General features: G+C 39.3%; 1 pseudogene; it reads right to left on the reverse strand.

The window, feature by feature from the left end:
* On the reverse strand, nucleotides 10116-10666 carry Gm6394 (predicted gene 6394; annotated as a pseudogene).

A 23183-nucleotide genomic window follows, 5' to 3' on the forward strand; every position in this document is an offset into this window, starting at 1 on the left:
GTCTGCTCTGAAGGTAACTGATCAGCTTTTGACAGGACTCTAGGCCTTTGCCACAGGACAGAATTCAAGACTTCAGCCTGAGTCCTAGGCATTGGTGTGGAAACTGTAGCTGTTGTTTTGCTAAACTGACAGACATCGTATGCCTGCCAGTTGCCTTCTAACTATCTGTAATGCCCACAGATTAGAGATGCTGTCACCTTTGGTTGGAGAAGCTTCTTTTTGTAGTTGATTACTGACCTTACTGGTCAGAGTAACAGGAATACGTGAGTGTTGAACACTCAGCCCTGAAACTCAGTCTCTGTCAGCCTCCCCCAAAGCAGTGATAAGAGGGAAGAGGGAATGGAAAGAATGTAAGTCTTCTAGGAAGGGCTGGGGGTTGTAAAATGCTGTGTTCTAGGCAGAATGTGGACACACTACTGGGGAATTCGTAGTCCCTGGCTTAACCTGCAAAAAATTTGACTCTATCAGCTCACGAGACCATGTCCCTTCTTGGGAATATGGACAGCTGACAATAGCAAGTGGATAGAACTTATGAGGAGGAGCCATCCCTCCCAGAGTCTCTATAGACAGTAAAATCTTTACTGGGGTGGGGGTGGGGAGGGGAGGGAGACAGTTTCTCCAGTGATGTAGCTGTTGGTAAGTTGCCCATGCTCATGGAAGTTGAAGGGGAATTTTTGGGAAGTGGAAGGGGATCAGGAAGAGTAAGAGGGGGTAATAGAACATAATGGAGATGACTATGATCAAATACATTATATATGTACAAAAAATAAGTGTCATGGCAAAAATCAATGATTACGCATAAGTAGTATATGTTAATTAAAACTTTAAAATGGAAGACGAATGCTCATCATCTTCCATTTGGTGTAAGTACCTGAGATGGCGCTTTACTTTCTCTAGCTTGTTGTTGTTGTCGTTGTTTCTTAAATCTTTTATTATAGTCATTTTATTAGTTCCTCCCAGACCCACACTTACCTCCTCACCCCCGCCAATTTCATGTAGTCTTTTTATTTATTTTTAATAACTCATGCAGGTCAGTTTGTGCTGTCTTGATGCTCATAGGTGTTGGCCATTCACTGAAACATAGTTGGCCACCAGAGGCCAGGCTCTGAAACAACATCAACAACAACAACAACAACAACAACAACCCCTTGCTCGTCTTCCTTCAGAAACATCAACTGTCAACAGCTCTTCAACTAGACTTGGGGTTCTTGAACCTCTCCCTCCCTCTATGCTAGAATGTTGATTGTCATAAACTTGTGAAAGTTTTTCAAAATGTTTTTCAAATATCTCTTTTTATTTTTAATTATATATATGTATACACAAATTTGTGTGTGTGTGTGTGTGTGTGTGTGTGCATGGTAGATGTATGTGCATGTGCCTTTAGAGGATAGTAAAAGGCATTAGGTCTCCTAGATCTGAAAATATAGGTAATTGTTAAGTTGCTCACATGGGTGCCAGAAACTGAACTTGGATCTTCTACAAGGACTGAGGAACCATCTTTATCCCTTTAAATTTTTCTTAAATCTAGTATGTATTGTGTTTTATTAATACAGTAGAGGTATTTGGGGAGCTAAAAAAAGTTGACTGACTGGCAGTTCTTTACAATAACATTTACCTCACTAATACCTGCCTTGTAATTAAAAATGTCAGTGGTGAGATGTTGAGATGGATGGTGGCTCTGTTTTAATACGTAATTATGCTTAAGTACTTTTATATGTTAATTGTTCAGTGCAATGTGTTTCACTATATTTTTCATGCATGCATATAATGTGCTTTGATCATATTCACCTCTTCTGTGTCCCTTTTGTGCCCTTTCTCCCTTGTGTCTTTCCCACTCTGACTCATGAGGAGTCCTCCTTTTACCTTCATGTCCTTTCTTCCTAATAAATTCACTGTAGGAGAGAAAATATGTGGTACTTGCTTTAATGAGTTTTGCTTTTAATATTAAACATGTTGATCACCTGCGCCATCATTTACTTACAGGTGATATAGTTTTGTCTTCCTTCCTTCCTTCCTTCCTTCCTTCCTTCCTTCCTTCCTTCCTTCCTTCCTTCTCTTCCTTCCTCCTCCCTTCTCTTCTTCCTTCTCCTCCTTCCTCTTTTAGAGACTGGGTTTTTTCTATCTAACCCTGGCTCTCCTGGAACTCACTCTGTAGACCAGGTTTGCCTTGAACTCAAAAATTTCCCTGCCTCTGCTTCCCAAGTGCTGGTATTAAAGGTGTGCACCACCATGTTTGGTAACTTTGTTTTTCTTTATATCTGAATTAAACTCCATTATGAATGTATGCATACCACACTTTCTTTGCCCACTTAGCACTTGATGGGCACCTAGGCTGGTTTCATGACTGAGCTATTGTGAACAGTCATAGTATTCAAGTTTCCTAAGCTAATATGGTCATCAGAAGTGGTCTATCAGGATCATATTTAGGTTCTAGGGGCTGGAGAGATGGCTAAGATAAGCACACTTGCTCTTCTAGAGAATCTCACCTTCATTTCCCGCTCAGGTCAGGTTCCCCACAACCATCTGTAACTCCAGCTTCAGGGATCTGGTCCTGCTGGCCTCTGCTGGTATCCATACTTATATTTACATACCCACATGCAAGCACACACCTACACATATGTAAAAAAAATAATAAAAAGAAATCTTTATAAAAATAAAGAAAAAGATTTTGATACAGCTCCCTCTCAGCTCACAGAGAGAAGAATAGTACTTTGTAATTTTCCACTAAACATGTTTTCACAAAAAGGTGATTTCAGTTTTACTTCCCTTAACTTGCTTGTCAAGGATAAAAGTAAAATAGAAGAAACGTATTGAGACACACCTAATTGACGTCAATAAAATTAGTTTTAAATTAATAAAATAAAACTAAATTCCTTCCGTTTAAAATTCATGAGATTTATCGTTACACTTATCTACTAAAATATTTCTGTTAGCAAGTAAGAAGGCAAGCTTGTTTAGAGCACAAGTCTGTTCACTTGAGTTAGAAGCCATTGGTTCCCAGCATTCTGTGATGGGCATGGAACTCAGGATCTCTATTTTGAATGTGAATAGGTGGCATCCTTTTGCGTTGACTTTCATTTCTTAAATACGCCTTGCTACATGGAAAAGCCTTCCCTATAAAATAATTGTCAGAAGGGACAGGTGGAACCTTAGGCCTGCGTTGCAGGGGTGTGTCTGCATGTGGGTGAATGGGTGTGCATAGGCATGCAGAGGCCAGAGGTAAACATCAGGTGCGTCTTCAGTTCCTCTCCTTCCCCCACAGCCCGGGAACCTGGAGCTTATCAGTTCAGACTGGCTGATTTGCCCAGGACTAGGATTGCAGGCACATGCTGACCCGCCCAGCTTTTGATATGGATTCAGTAATTGAACTCAGGTCCTTATGCCTGTGAAGTAAAAACTTTAATGACTGAGCCATCGCTCCATTCTCTACCAATATTTATTTGTGTATTTATTTAAAATTTTATGTGTACGGGCTGCAGCTATGTCTGTGCACCACATGCCTGCTGCCCTCAAAGTCTAGAAGAGGTCATAAAATCCCCTGAGATTGGAATTACAGACAGTTGCAAGCTGCCATGTGGATGCTAGAAATTGAACCTAGTTCCTTTGGCAGAGCAACCAGTACTTTTAAGTACTGGGACATCTCCCCAGCACCCTTATCCTGCTTTTTAAAATATGAAAGGGGATGTAACTTCTTGTTAGTATTCTTTGTGTCTTCATATTATCTTTGATTCTTTATGGTTTAGTTTCTTTTTTTTTTTAATTTTTTATTTTTGGCTGGCAGAGGCAAGTGGAGCTCTGAGTTTGAGGTCTGTCTGTTCTACATAGTAAGTTCCAGAGTAGCCAGGGCTATGTATAGAGACCCTGTCTCAAAACAAGACAAAACAAAACAAATAAAGAACCAACCAACCAACAAACAACCAAAACCAAAACCAGAAACTTACTGTTATTTTAAGTGGAAAAACAGCCATGTGGGTATGGGCAATTAACATTGTTTCTAAATAGCCGGGCGTGGTGGCACACGCCTTTAATCCCAGCACTTGGGAGGCAGAGGCAGGCAGATTTCTGAGTTCAAGGCCATCCTGGTCTACAAAGTGAGCTCCAGGACAGCCAGGGCTATACAGAGAAACCCTGTCTCAACAAACAAACAAACAAACAAAAAACCATTATTCTAAATATAGTAAGCCTTTGCAAAAGGTATGGAATACACTAAAAGATTTTTTTTCTCAAATAAAGAGCAAAGTGAAATAAAAAATCAAAATACAATTTCTTGAATTTGCTACTGGTCAAGGAGAGAATCAGGAGAGAGCCAATACATGAACACTTCCAGCCACAAAAGGAATGGATGTTTAAGAATAATTTCTTTGTGTCATAGCTTTCTTTTCTTTTCTTTTTTCAAAGACAAAGAACATTTTTGAAAGGTTTACCATTGTTTCTGAATGGCAATACCCACTGAGACTTTGAAGTCCCGTGTCCCTCCCCCCCCCCCCCGCCCCCTCCCCCCAGGACTGCTTGGTTAGCAGTTCCAGAAACCATTAACCAAATGCCATAAAGAAGATGTACACTACAGGAGCCCAGGTGCAAAAAAACAGGAGATAAGATATGACTGGATTTGTCTAAACAAAACTTCACGGACAACTTAGTTACAGGCTTAAACTTCCGTTGACCCTTTCAGGTTGTAACAAATGATAAAAGTTAACTCAGATAATTACTCCTAGCATATATCCGTGTAGACATTCTCTGTTATAACCTCTTATTCAATCTATGATCTGAATGTGCAAACTTGTAGTGAGCTTTTTACCATGTGAACACTGGCTCAGAGAGTCTTACCAGTACTGAGAACAAAGGGCAGAGATAAGTCCCCCTCTGCTTTTATCCTAGAGAAGTACAGTTCTCTGCCATGGCTTTACCAATTTTGCATCTCTTCTCACCACAAGGTGATACACCTGAAGATGCAACCTAAAGCCAAAGAGCAGCTCAGACAGGCAGATCAGCCACAGAAGCAGAGTAACTCACACCCAGGATAGCTAGCATGGCATAATTTCTTTTCTTTCTTCTTTTCTTTTCTTTTTTATTGGATATTTTATGTATTTACATTTCAAATGCTATCCCGAAAGTTCCCTATACCCTCCCCTTTGCCTTGCTCCCCTACCCACCCACTCCCACTTCTTGGCCCTGGCATTCCCCTGTACTGGGGCATATAAAGTTTGCAAGACCAAGGGACCTCTCTTCCCAGTGATGGCCAACTAGGTCATCTTCTGCTACATATGCAGCTAGAGACATGAGCTCTGGGGGTACTGGTTAGTTCATAATGTTGTTCCACCTATAGGGTTGCAGACCCCTTCAACTCCTTGGGTACTTTCTCTAGCTCCTTCATTGGGGGCCCTGTGTTCCATCCTATAGATGACTGTGAGCATCCATCCTTAATCATCAGGGAAATGCAAATCAAAACAACCTTGAGATTCCACCTCACACCAGTCAGAATGGCTAAGATCAAAAATTCAGGTGACAGCAGAAGCTGGCGAGGATGTGGAGAAAGAGGAATACTCCTCCACTGCTGGTGGGATTGCAAGCTTGTACAACCACTCTGGAAGTTAGTCTGGAGGTTCCTCAGAAAATTGGACATAATACTACCGGAAGATCCAGCAATACCTCTCCTGGGCATATATCCAGAAGATGTTCCAACTGGTACTAAGAACACATGCTCCACTATGTTCATAGCAGCCTTATTTATAATAGCCAGAAGCTGGAAAGAACCCAGATGTCCCTCAACAGAGGAATGGATACAGAAAATGGGCTACATTTACACAATGGAGTACTACTCAGCTATTTAAAAACAATGTATTTACATTTCAAATGTTATCTCCTTTCCTGGTTTCCCCTTTGGAACCACCATATTCCATTCCCCCCGACCCCTGCTTCTATGTGCATGTTTCCCTTCCCACCCACCCACTCCTACCTCATAGCCCTGGCATTCCTGTACACTGGGGCATTGAGCCTTCACAGGACCAAGGGCCTCTCCTCCCATTAATAAGGCCATCCTCTGCTACATAGGCAGCTGGAGCCATGGGTCCATGTATACTCTTTGATTGAAGGTTTAGTCTCTGGGAGCTCTGGGGGGGGGTGTTGGGGGGGGTCTGGTTGATATAGTTGTTCTTCTTATGGGGTTGCAAACCCCTTCAGTTCTTTCAGTCATTTCTCTAACTCCTCCATTGGGGTTTCTGTGCTCAGTCCAATGGTTGGCTGTGAGCATAGGCATCTGTATTTGTCAGGCTCTGTCATAGCCTCTCAGGAGACAGCCATATCAGGCTCCTGTCAGCAAGCACTTGTCATCTGCAATAGTGTCTGGGTTTGGTTTCTGTATATGGGATGGATCCCCAGGTTGGGCAGTCTCTGGATGACCTTTCCAAAGAAATATGGGGACAAAGTGTGGAACTGTGCCACAGCTTTCTTACCCAAAAAGTAAACAGAGCAACTGACCGAGGCTGTAAGTAGAACTAGTGAAAAAGCCCAGAAGATTATTATTGTTGTTACGTTGGTTACTGAAGGCAATAGAAGCATTGAAAAACATGGAACAACTTCAGGGGCACTAGCCTCACACAAATAGATATAGAAGAGAGACAGTTTTGAAAATAAATATGGAAAAGACTTAACGTAGACTTTGCCCACCTAAAATGTTTACTTGGCACTGAATGCAAACAGAGCAAATGAACACAAAGCGATACCATATGCGGAGTAGCAGCTAGAGAGGCAAGTTGGAGGCAAAAAGACAAAGTCAGGTGGAAGAGGTAAGAAGTAGCAATGATCAGCCGGTGAATGTGGATTTCCTATTCTTTCATCCTGGTCTCCATTTCTAACATACCTTGCAGCTTTAACTTGCTCATTTAAACCGAACCATTCCCTTTTTGTTTTTAGAAATAAATGAACCAGGGGCAAATTCATTAAATAAAAAAATGCTAAGATTGGTAAGACTTTGCTATAATGCCCGGAGAGGTCACTCAGTGGTTAAGAGCACTGGGTGCTCCTGCAGAGGCCCCAGGTTTGGTTCTCAGAACCCAAATGAAGGTTCACAGTGTCTGTAACTCCAGTTCAGGGGGTCTGACACCCTCTGCTGTCCTCCATGGGTACCAGGCACTCATATGTTGTTTTTGCATGTGAAGACAAAGCACTCATACATATACAATAAAAACAAGTAAATTGTTTGTTTTAAAATGTAGGAGATGATTAAGACAATAGGACATGACAGCAGAAGGGAAGAGATCACTTAAAGATGTTTAATTTTACTGAATATGACAGTGGTAAAAGATAGGATTTAATTTCCCAATTCTTTATTGATATGAAACATTCCAACTAATGCTATGATGCTGTGTACCCCAATTAGCCTACTGTTTGTTTTGGTTTGGCTGCCAATAAGCTGTACTTTAAAACTGCTATTTTCTGCAATACTGCTTGTTTCCCTAATTGTATATTTCCTTTCTCCCCACTTCTTGTTATTTCCTGCATTAAGCAGAAACATATCTCAACTCTCAACTGCACAAATTGACTTCCTTGAAAGAGTATGCATCTGGTGGTGAGCTCCATAGTCTGGAATTTCTCCCAGCTTCCACCCTGATTATAGTGGAGTCTTTTATTTCATGTTACATGGTACATCAGTGGACATCTCCCTCACTACAATTTGAGCCAGGAGCAGAATGAGAAAAAAGCCTGGGTGGTACTGCCAGGTAAAAACGTTGATTAGGTACAGCAATTGGAGCTCCGGATCTTTATAGGACTAGATTTCAAGCACTGTAAAATTGTTTAAACTTTATTTTAGGTGTATGAATGTTTCTGCCTGCATGCATGAATGTGCACCATGAGGAGGTGCTGAGGGAACTCAGAAGAGAGTTCTGACCCTGTGTAGTCAGGATAGTCTTGAGCCACTACTTCAGTGCTGGAAATCAATCCCAGGTCCTCTGCAGGAGCAACAAATACTGTCAACTGCTGAGCCATCTTACTAGCCCCAGTGTTCTTTTAACCCTGAGTAGTCCATGTCTTTCAAACAGATTTCCTTGTTATGCTGAAATTTATTAGCATTGGCTTCTATGGCTGACAAACTAAAACAAACAAACAAATGACCGAAAAAACTTGGCTTCTGTCAATTGTCACAGGGGTTTCTGTGATGGTTTTGTATACCACTGGGCTCGTCCCTAAAAATCAAACGCTTTTCTTCATCTATTGAGACAATTTTACAGCTTTCTAACTTAATACCTTTTATATTGTTATCTTATAATATTGGAATAAACTGATCATTTTTTTCTTTTAAAGTTTTGGTGTTTATTTTGATTTTATTATTGATTTTTTTTCTTTTTCAGTCTTTACTTGGTGTGTGTGTGTGTGTTCATTCAAAATGAAGCTGGTCATTAATTTTTCTTACTAGCATGTTAGGTTTTGATATAAAATTATATTTTCCTCCAAATACCTCTCACTGTAGCATATGGATTAAAGTCACCAATTCTCAGATACTTCATCCTGTTTGCTTTATGATGTAATATGCTGCCATTTGGGGGAAATTTCACTTATACTCAAAAGGAATATCTTCAAGTGTCTCTATGTGCTTCTCATATTGCCAAAGAGTCTATGCTTTTATTAATATTTTGGCTGTTATATTAACTGAAATTGATAAAATTTTGTAATCATTGCTGCTCTGCCAACTTTTTTGTAGCCAGAATCTCGCCAATCCTAGAGAATGTTTCATGTGCATTTTAGAAAAATGTATGTTCAGGTGATTGTTGTGTGGCTGGGTTGGTGTCAGCTAGGGTCACCCTCATAGATTTCTGAGCGTTTCTATTGCCCTAGATTTCTAGCTCATCTCATAGCCCCACTTCCCAATTCCAGTTGTCTCTCCCAGTACTCTCCCTCCCTTCATCCTTCCCCCAACCTGATCCCTCCTGTTCCCCTGCCCACCTCTACCACACCCCATCTACAATGTCTATTCTATTTCCCCTTCTCAGTGAGATCTACTGTTCCCTTGAGCCTTCCTTTATACTTAGCTTCTTTGGGTCTGTGGATTATATCGTGGTTATTATTATTTTATGGCTAATACCCAGTTATAAGTGAGTACATACCATGTTTATCTTTTTGGTTCTGGGTTATCTCACTCAGGGTGATCTTTTATAATTCCACCCATTTGCCTGCAAATTTCATGATGTCATTGATTTTAATAGCTGAGTTAAACTCCATTGTGTAAACTTACCACATTTCATTCATTAGTCATTCTTTGGTTGAGGGACATTTAGGTTGTTTCCAATTTTTTTGCTATTATGCACAAAGCTGCTATGAACATAGTTGAGCAAGTGTTCTTGTGGTATGATGGAGCATACTTTAGGTATATGCCCAGGAGTTACATAGTTCCATTTCTCAAGCCTTGGCTTCTGTCAGTTGTCAGAGGAGTTTCTGTCATAGTCTTACATATCCACCAGGAGTGATATAGCTGGGTCTTGAAGTAGATCCACTCCTAATTTTCTGAGAAATCACCAAAATGATTTCCAAAGTACTTGTAGAAGTTTACAACCCCACTACCAATGGAGGAGTGTTCCCTAGGCTCCACAGCCTCACTAGCATGAACTGTTGTTTGAGATTTTGATCTTAGCCATTCTGATGGCTATACTGTGGAATCTCAGAGTTGTTTTGATTTGCATTTCTCTAAAGACTATGGATGTTGAACATTTCTCTAAGTACTTTTCAGCCATAATAGATTCCTAAGTTGAGAATTCTCTGTTTAGATCTGTACCCATTTTTAAATTGCACTATTTGGATTTTGGGGGGCCTAGTTTCTTGAGTTTTTAAATATTTTGGATATCAGCCCCCTGTTGAATGTAGGCTTGGTGAAGATCTTTCCCATTCTGTAGGCTCCCATTGTCCTTTTGATGGTGTGTGCCCTTTGCCTTACAGAAGCTTTTCAGTTATATGAGGTCCCATTTATTAATTGTTGATCTTAGTGCCTGAGCTACTGGTGTTTTTTGTTGTTGTTTTGTTTTGTTTTGTTTTCCAGGAAATTTTCTTCTGTGTCAATTCGTTCAAGACTATATCCCATTTATTTCTTCTTCTTCTTCTTTTTTTTTTTTTTTTTTTTTTTTGTACGTTGGAAAATAACTTTATTTGTTCTAGGGCATTGGCCAGAGTCCCCTTAGAACTTCTGAAACTGCTTCTTGGTGCCAGCAGCCTTAGTGACCTTGAGCACATTGAATCACACAGTCTTGCTCAGGGGCCTGCACTCTCCAACTGTGACAATGTCTCCGATCTATACATCCCTGAAACAGGGGGACAGGTGCACTGACATGTTCTTGTGACGCTTCTCAAAGCGATTGTACTTTCGGATGTAATGGAGATAGTCCCCGCGGATGACAAAGGTCCTCTGCATCTTCATCTTCGTCACGACACCAGACAGGATCGGACCTCGGATGGAGACATTACCATTGAAGGGGCATTTCTTGTCTCTGTAGGTACCCTCGATGGCCTCTTTGGGCGTCTTGAAGCCTAGACCGATGTTCTTGTAGTACCGAGGGAGTTTTTCCTTGCCGGTTTCTCCCAGCAGAACCCGCTTATTGTTTTGAAAGATCATAGGCTGCTTTTGGTAAGCACGCTCAGTCTGAATGTCCGCCATCTTCCCGGCCGCCGGAGAAAGGGAGAGCTAATTACATTCTTCTACATGTAGAAATCCAGTTAGGCCAGCACCATTTGTTGAAGATGCTTTTTTTCCCCACTCTATAATTTTGGCTTCTTTTTTAAAAAAATCAGGTGTCCATACATGTGTGGATTTAGTTCTGGGTCTTTAGTTCGATTCCATTAATCAACATGTGTGCTTTTACAACAATACCATGAGGTTTTTATTTTTATTGCTCTGTAGTACAGCTTGAGATCAGGGATGGTGATACCTCCAGAAGTTCTTTTATTGTACTGGATTGTTTTACATATGCTGGGTTTATTGTGTTTTCATATGAAATTGAGTATTGTTCTCAAGGTCTGTAAAGAATTACGTTGGATTTTGATGGGAATTGCACTGAATCTGTAGATTGCTTTTGGTAAGATGACCACTTTTGCTATGTTAATCCTACAAATCCATGAGCATGGGACATCTGTCTATCTTCAGATATCTTCTACAATTTCTTTTTCAGAGACTTCAAGTTTTTGTCATACAAGTCTTTCACTTTATTGGTTAGTGTTGTCTCGAGGTATTTTACATTGTTTGCAGCTATTGTGAAGGATGTTCCCTGATTTTTTTCCTCTCAGTCAATTTATCATTTGTATATTGGAGGGCTACTGATATTTTTGAGGTAATCTTGTATCCAGCCACTTCACTGAATGTGCTTATAAGCTGTAGGAGTTCCCTGGTAGAAAATTTTACTTATTTATACTGCAATATCATCTGCTAATAGTGATACTTTGACTCCTTCCTTTCTAATTTGCAACCCTTTGCTCTCCTTTAGTTATCTTATTGCTATAGCTAAAATTATATATTCAAGTACTGAATAGATAGGGACAGGATGGGCAGCCTTGCTTTGTTCCTGATTTTAATGGAATTTCTTTAGGTTTCTCTCCGTTTAATTTGACGTTGGCTATAGGCTTGCTATATATTGCTTTTATTATGTTTAGGTATGTGCCTTGTATCCCTGATATCTCCAGAACTTTTATCATGAAAAGGTGTTGGATTCTGTCAAAGGTCTTTTCAGTATCTAATGAGATGATCATGTGGTTTCTCTTCTTACAAATTTTTTTTTTTTTAGGTGAAGAGTTGGACACAGTTTATTTTATATGCTTAAATAATCGACTAGTTTATCCAGCGTCTGCTTCTCTCATACATGTCATTTAGAGCTAGGTGCCCGTGGAGGTCGATTTCAAGTTAAGATAGTGAACAAAGGAACCTCACCAAACCCAAAGAAAAATGCTCTATAAAACGCGGCAGCCCCGCTAACGTAATGGGGGCACTGCTGGGATGGTTACTAGTGATTGGCTTGCTGAAAGGGGTCTACATCTCAGAGCCAGTACACAATACAGCGATTTTTTTTTTTAACAGTGCTCTTCGATCCTGCTAGATACGGATTTCCAGTCAGTCCATTTTTTTAAATACCCACGACTGGGGCCTCTTGTGAGCACCAGCCACTTTTACAGTGGCAAGCATTTCCCCCCTGTAAGCACTAACAGCACCCCTCCCCACACCCCAAGAAAACTACTGTATAGTTGTATTTTTTTTTTATTTTTGGTCATTTCATTGAAAAATTGGCAATAGCAATAAAAATTAGATGAAGGGCTTTGTGTTTACAGATAAAATCTCCCATGTTGCAGGAGACTGTAATGTTTGCAAAATTGGAAAAGGTTTAAGCAAAATAAGGTGATATGCATGCATCAAAATAATAATATTCTGAAGAAAAATTTTTTTCACAGAACTACAGAATTCCTCGTTTAAATATTAAATATAAATATAAATATTTAAATTTGCAGCAGGTTTTTTTTCCTTTTTAAAGATTTGCATTTTTTTCTTTTAAAATCAAGCTAGCAGTTTTGCATGTACAAACATCATAATTGCTAATATACAAGAATCAGTGAAAGAGTCCCGAGAGCGCCGGATCCCCATCCTTGTCCAGGGTGAAGTCACTTGGGACACCCATCCTTGGATGCATTTGTGATATCTTTGTGTTCTGTGAGGCAGTTGCCTTATAATTCTTTACTGTAGTTTCTTCTGTTAGAATTTACAGTGTTATTATTTACAGCAAAATTATTGATTTTAAATTATTATTATTTTTCTTTTAAAAAAGTAAGAAAGAGAGAGAGAGAGAGAGAGAAAGAAAGAAAGAAAGAAAGAAAGAAAGAAAGAAAGAAAGAAAGAAAGAAAGAAAGGAAGAAAGAAAGAAATCTCGCCTGAGCTAGTATCTCACCGGCAAGAATTCACTTGGACTACCGGATCCTTCTACGGCAAAGCTTTTATTGCTTACTTCTCAGGAAGACCCCGAACCCCATTAGAAAATGGCACTGCTTATATAGCCCGCAGCGTGACGTCTCAGCACCTGATGTGGCGTGACAGCACCTGATTAGTTGCTTGCCCATCACCCCATTACTACGCCCCTGAGATGGGCAGTGACTGGGCGTGAATTCACTCTTGCACTTGCGCATAAAGCTTGTTTACTAGTTAGGCGCAGTGGAAGCCAGCACCATCTTATAATGGCGATTGCTCATGGCATGGCTCTCCAGAAAGAATGAAAGAAAGAAAGAAAGAAAGAGAGAGAGAGAGAAAGAAAGAAAGAAAGAAAGAAAGAAAGAAAGAAAGAAAGAAAGAAAGAAAGAAAGAAAGAAAAATGAACAGTGTTTATACCCTGACAGTTAGTTTGGGTCTGAGAAAAATAAGGTGAGCTGTTGTGGATTTAGTAATTTTAGTGTGTCTTCTTGATTTGATCATTCCATCCTCTGCTGCCCCTCCTCCTGGGTAGAACATGTGTTGTTTTGTCTGTCTTCTTTGAAAATGACTCTAAATTACTTGAGACCGGGTCTGAAGAACATGGCTTCCACTTTCTTTCTTTCTTATCAATTAAATAGAAACAAAAGGAAATCCAAAAAATTATTAGATCTTACTTCAAAAACCTGTACTCCATAAGTGAATTGTCCATGTCTTTTAGATTTTCCAGTTTTGTGGAGTACAGGTTTTTGAAGTAAGATCTAATAATTTTTTGGATTTCCTTGATGTCTGTTTTTATGTACCCCTTTCCATTTCTGATTCTGGATACTGTCTCTCTGTCTTTTGGTTAGTCTGGCCAAAGGTTTGTCTATGTTACTGAATTTCTCAAAGAACCAACACTTTGTTTCATTGATTCTTTTTGTTTCTATTTAATTGATTTCAGCCCTGAGTTTGATTTTTATCCCAAGGTCTAATCATGTTGGGTGTGTTTGATTCTTTTTGTTCTAAAGTATTCATGTGTGCTGCTAAGTCACTAGTAAGAGATCTCATTAGTGTGTTTATGAAGGCACCTAGTGCTATGAACTTTACTCTTAACACTGCTTTCATTGTCTCATAAGTTTGAGCATGTTGTGCAGTCATTCTCATTGAATTCTAGGAAGTCTTTAATTGCTTTCTTTATTTCTTCTTTAACCCAATGGTCATTCAGTAGAGAGTTGTTCAGTTTCCACCAGTTTGTAGGTTTTCTGTTGTTGAAGTCCAGCTTTAATTCATGATGGCTTGATGAGATACAGGGGTGTATTTAAATCTATTGAAATTGCTTTGTGACTGAGTATGTGGTCAATGTTTGAGAATGTTTTGTGAAGTGCTGAGAAGATATATTCTTTTTTTTCTTGGTTTTCTTTCTTTTTCTATATATTTTTTATTAGATACTTTATTTATTTACATTTCAAATGTTATCCCTTTTCCTGGTTTCCCCTCCAAAAATCTGCTATTACCCCCTCCCCTTGCTCCCAAACCCACCCACTCCCATTCCTGGCCCTGGCATTCCCCTATACTGGGGCATAGAACCTTCACAGGACCTAGGGCCTCTCCTCCCATTGATGACCAACTAGGCCATCCTCTGCTACATATGTAGCTAGAGCCATGTGTCCCATCATGTGTTTTCTTTGATTGGTGGTTTATTCCCAAGGAGGTCTGGGGGTACTGGTTAGTTTAAATTGTTCTTTAAATTTTAAGTTGTTTTTTCTCCTATGGGGCTGCAGACCCCTTCAGCTCCTTGGATACTTTATCTAGCTCCTTCATTAGGGACACTGCTCCATCCAATGGATGAATGTGAGCATCCACTTCTGTATTTGCCAGGCACTGGCAGATTCTCTCAGGAGACAGGTATAGCAGGCACCTGTTAGCATCTGCCATAGTGTTTGAGTTTGGTGGTTGTTTATGGGGTGGATCCCCAAGTGGGGAAGTCTCTGGATGGTTGATCCTTCAGTCTCTGCTCTGAACTTTGTCTTTGTAACTCCTTTTATGGGTATTTTGTTCCCCCTTCTAAAAAGGATTCTGAGCTTCTGGGCTAATATCCACTTATCAGTGAGTGCATATTATGTGTGTTCTTTTGTGATTGGGTTACCTCACTTAGGATGATATCCTCCAGATCCATCCATTTGTCTAAGAATTTCATAAATTTATTGTTTTTAATAGCTGTGTAATACTCCATTGTGTAAATGAACCACATTTTCTTTGTCAATTCCTCTGTTGAGGGACATCTGGGTTGTTTCCACCTTCTGGATATTATAAATAAGGCTGCTATGAACATAGTGGAGCATGTGTCCTTATTACAAGTTGGAGCATCTTCTGGATATATGCCCAGGAGTGGTATTGCTGGATCTTCCATTAGTATTATGTCCAATTTTCTGAGGAACCACCAAACTGATTTCCAGAGTGGTTGTACAAGCTTGTAGTACCACCAGCAAAGGAGAATTGTTCCTCTTTCTCCACATCCTCACCAGCATCTGCTGTCACCTGAATTTTTGATCATAGCCATTCTGACTGATGGAATCTCAAGGCTGTTTTGATTTGCACTTTCTCTGATGTTTAAGGATGTTGAACATTTTTTCAGGTGCTCCTTAGCCTTTCGCTATACTTCAGTTGAGAATTCTTTGTTTAGCTATCTACCCCATTTTTAATAGGGTTATATGGTTTTCTGGAGTACAACTTCTTGAATTCTTTATATATATTGGATATTAGCCCCCTATCAGATTTAAGATTGGTAAAGATCATTTCCCAATCTGTTTGTTGCCGTTTTGTCTTATTGACACTGTCCTTTGCCTTTCAGAAGCTTTGCAATTTTATGAGGTCCCATTTGTTGATTCTTGATCTTACAGAACAAGCCATTGCTTTTTGGTTCAGGAATCTTTCCCCTGTACCCATATCTTCAAGGCTCTTCCCCAGTTCCTCCTCTATAAATTTCAGTGTCTCTGGTTTTGTGTGAGTTCTTTGATCCACTTAGATCTGAGCTTTGTACAAGGAGATAAGAATGGATCAATTTGCATTTTTCTACGTGATAACCGCCAGTTGTGCCAGCACCATTTGTTGAAAATGCTGTCTTTTTTTCCTACTGGATGGTTTTAGCACCTTTGTCAAAGATCAAGTGACCATAGGTGTGTGGATTCATTTCTGGATCTTCAATTCTATTCTATTGATCTACCTGTCTGTCACTGTACCAGTACTATGAAGTTTTTATACAATTGCTCTTTACTACACCTGGAAGTTGGGGATGGTGATTCCACCAGAAGTTCTTTATTGTTGAGAAGAGTTTTTGCTATCCTAGGTTTTTTGTTATTCCAGATGAATTTGCAGATTGCCTTTTCTAATTCGTTGAAGAAGTGAGTTGGAATTTTGATGGGGATTGCATTGAGTCTGTAGATTGCTTTTGGCAAGATAGGCATTTTTACTATATTGATCCTGCCAATCCATGAGCATGGGAGATCTTTCCATCTTCTGAGATCTTCTTTAATTTCTTTCTTCAGAGACTTGAAGTTCTTATCATACAGATCTTTCACTTCCTTAGTTAGAGTCACATCAAAGAATTTTATATTATTTGTGACTATTGTGAAGGTTGTTGTTTCCCTAATTTCTTTCTCAGCCTGTTTATCCTTTGTGTAGAGAAAGGCCACTAATTTGTTTGAGTTAATTTTATATCCAACTACTTCACTGAAGTTTTTTTTTTTTTAAATCAGGTTTAGGGGCTCTTTGGTGGAATTTTTGGTGTCACTTCATATCATCTGCAAATAGTGATATTTTGACTTCTTCCTTTCCAATTTGCATGTCTTTGATCTCCTTTTGTTGTCTAATTGCTCTCTCTAGGACTTCAAGTACTATATTGAATAGGTAGGGAGAGAGTGGGCAGCCTTGTCTAGTCTCTGATTTTAGTCGGATTGTTTCAAGTTTCTCTCCATTTAGTTTGATGTTGGCTACTGGTTTGTTGTATATTGCTTTTATTATGTTTAGGTATTGGCCTTAAATTCCTGATCTTTCCAAGATTTTTATCATGATTTGCTGTTGGATTTTGTTGAATGCTTTCTCAGCATCTAATGAGATGATCTTGTGGTTTTTGTCTTTGAATTTGTTTATATAGTGGATTATGTTGGTGGATTTCCATATATTGAAAGATCCTTGCATCTCTGGGATGAAGCCTACTTGATCGTGATGGATGATCATTTTGATGTGTTCTTGGATTCGGTTTGTGAGAATTTTATTGAGTATTTTTTCCATCGATATTCATAATGGAAATTGGTCTGAAGTTCTCTTTCTTTGTTGGGTGTTTGTGTGATTTAGGTATCAGAGTAATTGTGGCTTTGTAGAATGAATTGGGTACAGTACCTTCTGTTTCTATTTTGTTGAATAGCTTGAGGTGTATTAGAATTAGGCCTTCTTTTAAGGTCTGATAGAACTCTGCACTAAACCCATCAGGTCCTGGGGTTTTTTTTGGTTGGAAGACTATTAATGACTGTTTCTATTTCTTTAGGGGATATGGGACTGTTTAGATCATTAATCTGATCCTGATTTAATTTTGGTACCTGGTATCTGTCTAGAATATTGTCCACTTCATCCAGGTTTTCCAGTTTTGTTGAGTATAGGCTTTTCTGATGGGTTTTTTGGATTTTCTCAGATTCTGTTTTTATATCTCCCTTTCCATTTCTAATTTTGATAATTAGGATACTGTCCCTGTGCCCTCTAGTTAGTCTGGCTAAGGGTTTATCTATCTTGTTGATTTTCTCAAAGAACCAGCTCCTGTTTTGGTTGATTCTTTGTATAGTTCTTCATCCCTGGGTTTGATTATTTGTTGCTTTCTACTCCTCTTGGGTCTATTTGCTTCATTTTGTTCTAGAGCTTTCAGGTGTTCTGTCAAGCTGCTAGTGTGTGTTTTCTCCAGCTTCTTTTTTGGAGGCACTCAGAGCTATGCGTTTTCCTCATAGGACTGCTTTCATTGTGTCCCATAAGTTTGGGTATGTTGTGGCTCCATTTTCAACACACTCTAAAAAGTCTTTAAACTCTTTCTTTATTTCTTCCTTGACCAAGTTATCATGAGGATTATTATTCCTCATTGTTCAGTTTCCATGTGAATGTTGACTTTCTATTATTTATGTTTTTATTGAAGATCAGCCTTAGTCTGTGGTGATCTGATAGGATTCATGGGATTATTTCAATATTTTTGTATCTGTTGAGGCTTGTTTTGTGACTGATCATATGGTCAGTTTTGGAGAAGGTACCATGATGTGCTGAGAAGAATGTATATCCTTTTGTTTTAGGATAAAATGTTCTGTAGATATCTGTTAAATCCATTTGTTTCATAACTTTTGTTAGTTTCAATGTGTTTCTGTTTCTAGGATCTGTCCATTTATGAGAGTGGGGTGTTGAAGTCTCCTGCTATTATTGTGTGAGGTGCAATGTGTGCTTTGAGTTTTAGCAAAGTTTCTTTAATGAATGTGGATGCCCTTGCATTTCAAGCATAGATGTTCAGAATTGAGAGTTCATCTTGGTAAATTTTACCTTTGATCAGTAAGAAGTGTCCCTCCTTATTGTTTTGGATAACTTTAGGTTGAAAGTCGATTTTATTCAATATTAGAATGGCTATTCCAGCTTGTTTCTTGGAACCATTTGCTTGGAAAATTGTTTTCCAGCCTTTTACTCTAAGGTCTGTCTTTGTCCCTTAGGTAGGTTTCCTGTATGCAGCAAAATATTGGGTCCTAGCTGGGAAGTGGTGGCACATGTCTTTAATCCCAGCCCTTGGGAGGCAGAGGCAGGCAGATTTCTGAGTTCGAGGCCAGCTTGATCTACAAAGTGAGTTTCAGGACAGCCAGGGCTATACAGAGAAACCCTTTCTCAAAAAAAAAAAAAAAAAAAAAAAAAAAAAGTTGTGTCCTGTTTATGTAACCAGTCTGTTAATCTATGTCTTTTTATTGGGAGAATTGAGTCCATTGATATTAAGAGATATTAAGGAAAAGTAATTGTTGCTCCCTGTTATTTTTATTGTTAGAGTTGGAATTCTGTTCATGTGGCTATCTTCTTTAGGTTTGTTGAAAGATTACTTTCTTGCTTTTTCTAGAGCGTAGTTTCCCTGTTCATGTTGGAGTTTTCCCTTTATTATCCTTTGAAGAGCTGGATTCATGGAAAGATATTGTATACATTTGGATTTGTCATGTAATACCTTGGTTTCTCCATCTATGGTAATTGAGAGTTTTGTTGGGTATAGTAGCCTGGGCTGGCATTGTGTTGCCTTAGGGTCTGTCTGACATCTGCCCAGAATCTTCTGGCTTTCATAGTTTTTGGGGAGAAGTCTGGAATAATTCTGATAGGTCTGACTTTATATGTTACTTCACCTTTTTCCATTACTGCTTTTAATATACTTTCTTTGTTTTGTGCATTTGGTGTTTTGATTATTATGTGACTAGACAAATTTCTTTTCTGGTCCAAATGATTTGGAAATCTGTAGGCTTCTTGTATTTTCATGGGCATCTCTTTCTTTAGATTAGGGAAGTTTTCTTCTATAATTTTGTTGAAGATATTTACTGGCCCTTTAATTTGGGAATCTTCCCTCTCTTCTATACCTATTATCTTTAGGTTTGGTCTTCTCATTGTGTCCTGGATTTTCTGAATGTTTGGGATTAGGAGCTTTTTGCTTTTGCATTTTCTTTGACTGCTGTGTCAATGTTTTCTAAGGTATCTTCTGCACCTGAGATTCTCTCTTATATCTCCTGTATTCTGTTGGTGATGGTTGCATCTATGACTCCTGATCTCTTTTTTTCTAACTCCATGGTTGCCTAACTCCATGGTTTTCTAACTCCACGGTTGTCTCCTTTTGTGATTTCTTTATTTTTTCTATTTCTAATTTTAGATCTTGGATAATTTTGTTCATTTCCTTTAAGTCTTTGATTGCGTTTTCCTGTAATTCTTTAAGGGATTTTTGTGTTTCCTCTTTAAGGGCTTCTAGCTTTTTACCTGTGTTCTCCTGTATTTCTTCAAGGGAATTATTTATGTCCTCCTTATAGTCCTCCATCATCATCATGAGAAGTGACTTTGGATCCATATCTTGCTTTTCTGGTGTGATGGTGTATTCAGGACTTGCTATGGTGGGAGAGTTGGGTTCTGATGATGCCAAGTATCCTTGGTTTCTGTGGCTTCTGTTTTTATTGCCTCCCGCCATCTGATTATCTTAAGTGCTCCCTGCCCTCAATATATTTGATTGGAGCCTGTCCTTCCTATAGTCCTGGTTGAGTCAGAACTCCTCAGAGTCCAGCTTTCTTTGTTATCCTGTGATTCTAGGATCTTCTGATCCTGAGATTCTGGGTGTGTCAGAGTTCTTAACTGTCAAGCTTCCTCTGAGACCCTGAGATCCTGGTGTAACCAAGCTCCTGGGATCCTGGGATCCTGGGATCCTGGGATCCTAAGATCCTGGGCGTGTTAGAGCACCTGGAAGTGGTACCTCCTCTGGGGACTGTGGTGCTGTCCACTGAGTTAGAAACCAAGGTAGACCAGTGCTGACTGGAAGGAACTCAAGCTGCTGGTCGGGCGGGACTCCTGTGTCCCTGCTCCTGTTGGCCCCAGGCACTCCCAGTTGTATTGGGCCAGATGTTGTGTTCCACTCACCAGTGATCCTAAGATCCTGGGCTGCTAGGGCACTGGGGGGTGGAGAGTCCTCTGGCGACCGTGGGATGATCTGCCCAAGGTGGCCTGGAGTTGGCGTTGACCACAAGGCTTTTTTGGTTTTTAAGACAGGGTTTCTCTGTTTAGCCCTGGCTGTCCTGCAACTCACTCTGTAGACCAGGCTGGCCTTGAACTCAGAAATCTGCCTGCCTCTGGCTCCCAAGTGCTGGAATTAAAGGAATACACCACCACTGCCCAGCAAAGGTATATTCTTTTGTGTTTGGGTGAAATGTTCTGTAGATATCTGTTAGGTCCACTTGAGTCATAAAATCTGTTAGCTCCATTATTTCTCAGATTAGTTTCTGTCTGAATGGCCTACCCAATGGTGAGAGTGTGGTGTTGAAGTTTCCCACTATTAATGTATGGGGTTTGATGTGTGATTTAAACTTTACTATTGTTTCTTTTACAAATGTGGGTGCCCTTACATGTGGGGCTTAGATATTCAGAATTGATATGTAATGTTGGTGGATTTTTTTTCATTTGGTAAATATGAAGTATCCTTCCCCACCTCTTTTGATTAATTTTGGTAGAAAGTCTTATTTTTTTAGATATTATAATAGCTATATCAGATTGCCTCTTGGATGGATCCATTTGCTTGGAAAATTTTTTTACTCTGAGATAATGTCTATCATTGGTGTTGATGTTTGTTTCTTGTATGCAGTAGGATGGATCCTGTTTTTGCATCCATTCTCTTAGCCTGTGTCTTTCTATTGGGGCATAGAATCCACTGATATTGAAAGATATTAGTGAACAATGATTTTTAATTCCTGTTATTTTGATAGTAGTGGTCGAAGTGTGTTTGTGTGTTTATTTCCTGTGTTTTCTTAGGTGGAGTTAACCTCCTTGGGTTGGAGTTTTTCCTTCTTTTATTTTGGGTAGGCCTGGATTTGAGGATACATTTTGTTTAAATTTGGTTTTGTTGTGTAGTATCTTGTTTTCTCCATCTATGGTGATTGAAAGTTTTCCTGGGTATAGTAGTCTCGGCTGATATCTATATTTTCTTAAAGTCTGTAAGACATCTCCCTAGCCCCTTCTAAAAGCTTTTGATTCTCTGTTGAAATGTTTGCTGCAATTCTAATAAGTCTGCCTTTATATGTCCCTTGGCCTTTTTTCCTTGCAGCTTTTATTATTCTTTCTTTTGTACATTTAGTGCTTTGGCTATTATATGGTGGGGAAGGGATTTTCTTTTCTAGTCCAATCTATTTGGTGTTCTACAAGCTTCTTGTATGTTTATGATGTAATATCCTTCTTTATGCTAGGAAAACTTTCGTCTATGATTTTGTTGAAAATATTTTCTGGGCCCTGAAGGTGGGAATCTTCTCCTTATATTCATATCATTCTTAAGTTTGGTATTTTCATAGTGCCATGTTTTCTGGATATTTTGTGTCAGGAACTTTATAGATTTGACATTTTCTTTGGCTAATATATCAATTTCTTATCTTCTATGACTGAGATACTTTTTTCTATCTCTTATATCTTGTGGTGATGCTGGTATCTGTAGTTCCTGTTCTCTTTTCTAGGTTTTCCATCTCCAGGATTCCCTCAGTTTGTGTTTTCTTTATTGCTTCTATTTCCATTTTCAGGTCTTGAACCATTTTATTCATTTTCTTTACCTCTTTGATTGTATTTTCATGTATTTCTTTATGAAATTTATGAATTTTCTTTTTAAAGGCCTCTATTATCTTTATAAGCTTGGATTTAAGGTCATTTTCTTGTACTTAAGCTGTGTTGGAATATGTAGGACTTGCTGTATTAGGATCACCAGGCTCTGGTAGTACCATATTGCCATAGCTGTTGTTGATTTTGTTTTTATGCTGGCCTCTAGCTATCTGAGTTTATCTTTGTTAAATGGATGTTTACATCTTCCCTCTTTGTTTTGTTTCTTCTCTGATCTTCTGGCCTGAGTGGCCTGGGCTTATGGTAACTAGTGAGTCTTCATGTCCAGTATGCTGTCTCCACTGGGGATTTCATAGCCTGTGTGATCTCTGGGGTTTGTGGTGCCAATGTTGCCTCTTGGGTACCTAGAACTGGCATAGCCTCCAGGAAAGCAAAGGTTTGTGGGCCATAATATGGAACCTAGGATAGGGTTCTGTTTATAGCTGTTGTGTGTACTTTAAGGGGAGTTGGTAGGCATAGGGCATAGAGAGTGGTCTTACCTGGTGTTCCCAGTGGTAGTGTGACCTCTGGGAAATAAGGTCAAGTAGCGGGCAAGAAAATGGAGCCCAGGGTCTGGAGTGCAGTTTATAGCTATTGGTTGTGCTTTAAGGACAGTTGGCATGCATAGGGCAGAAAGCAGGATCTTGCCTGGGGTCCAGGGTGCTTGGTTGGGCTTCGTGCTAAAATCTATTTCTTTGCTTTTTTTTTTTTTTGTGTGATTTTATTGTGTTCTTCTCAAGTGTGAACCACAAGTTGTAGAAGACAATAATGGTGTACACAGTGTCAAAATGCTAGACACCCATGAAAGTGAAGTTCAAATCTACTCTCTCCTCCCAATCTGTTGTTGAAAATGGGTATTGAAGTCTACCATTGATCACTATTTTTTTACCTGCAGGTAAAT

This window comes from Mus musculus, chromosome 3, assembly GCF_000001635.26.
Source record: "Mus musculus strain C57BL/6J chromosome 3, GRCm38.p6 C57BL/6J".
Lineage (NCBI taxonomy): Eukaryota > Metazoa > Chordata > Mammalia > Rodentia > Muridae > Mus > Mus musculus.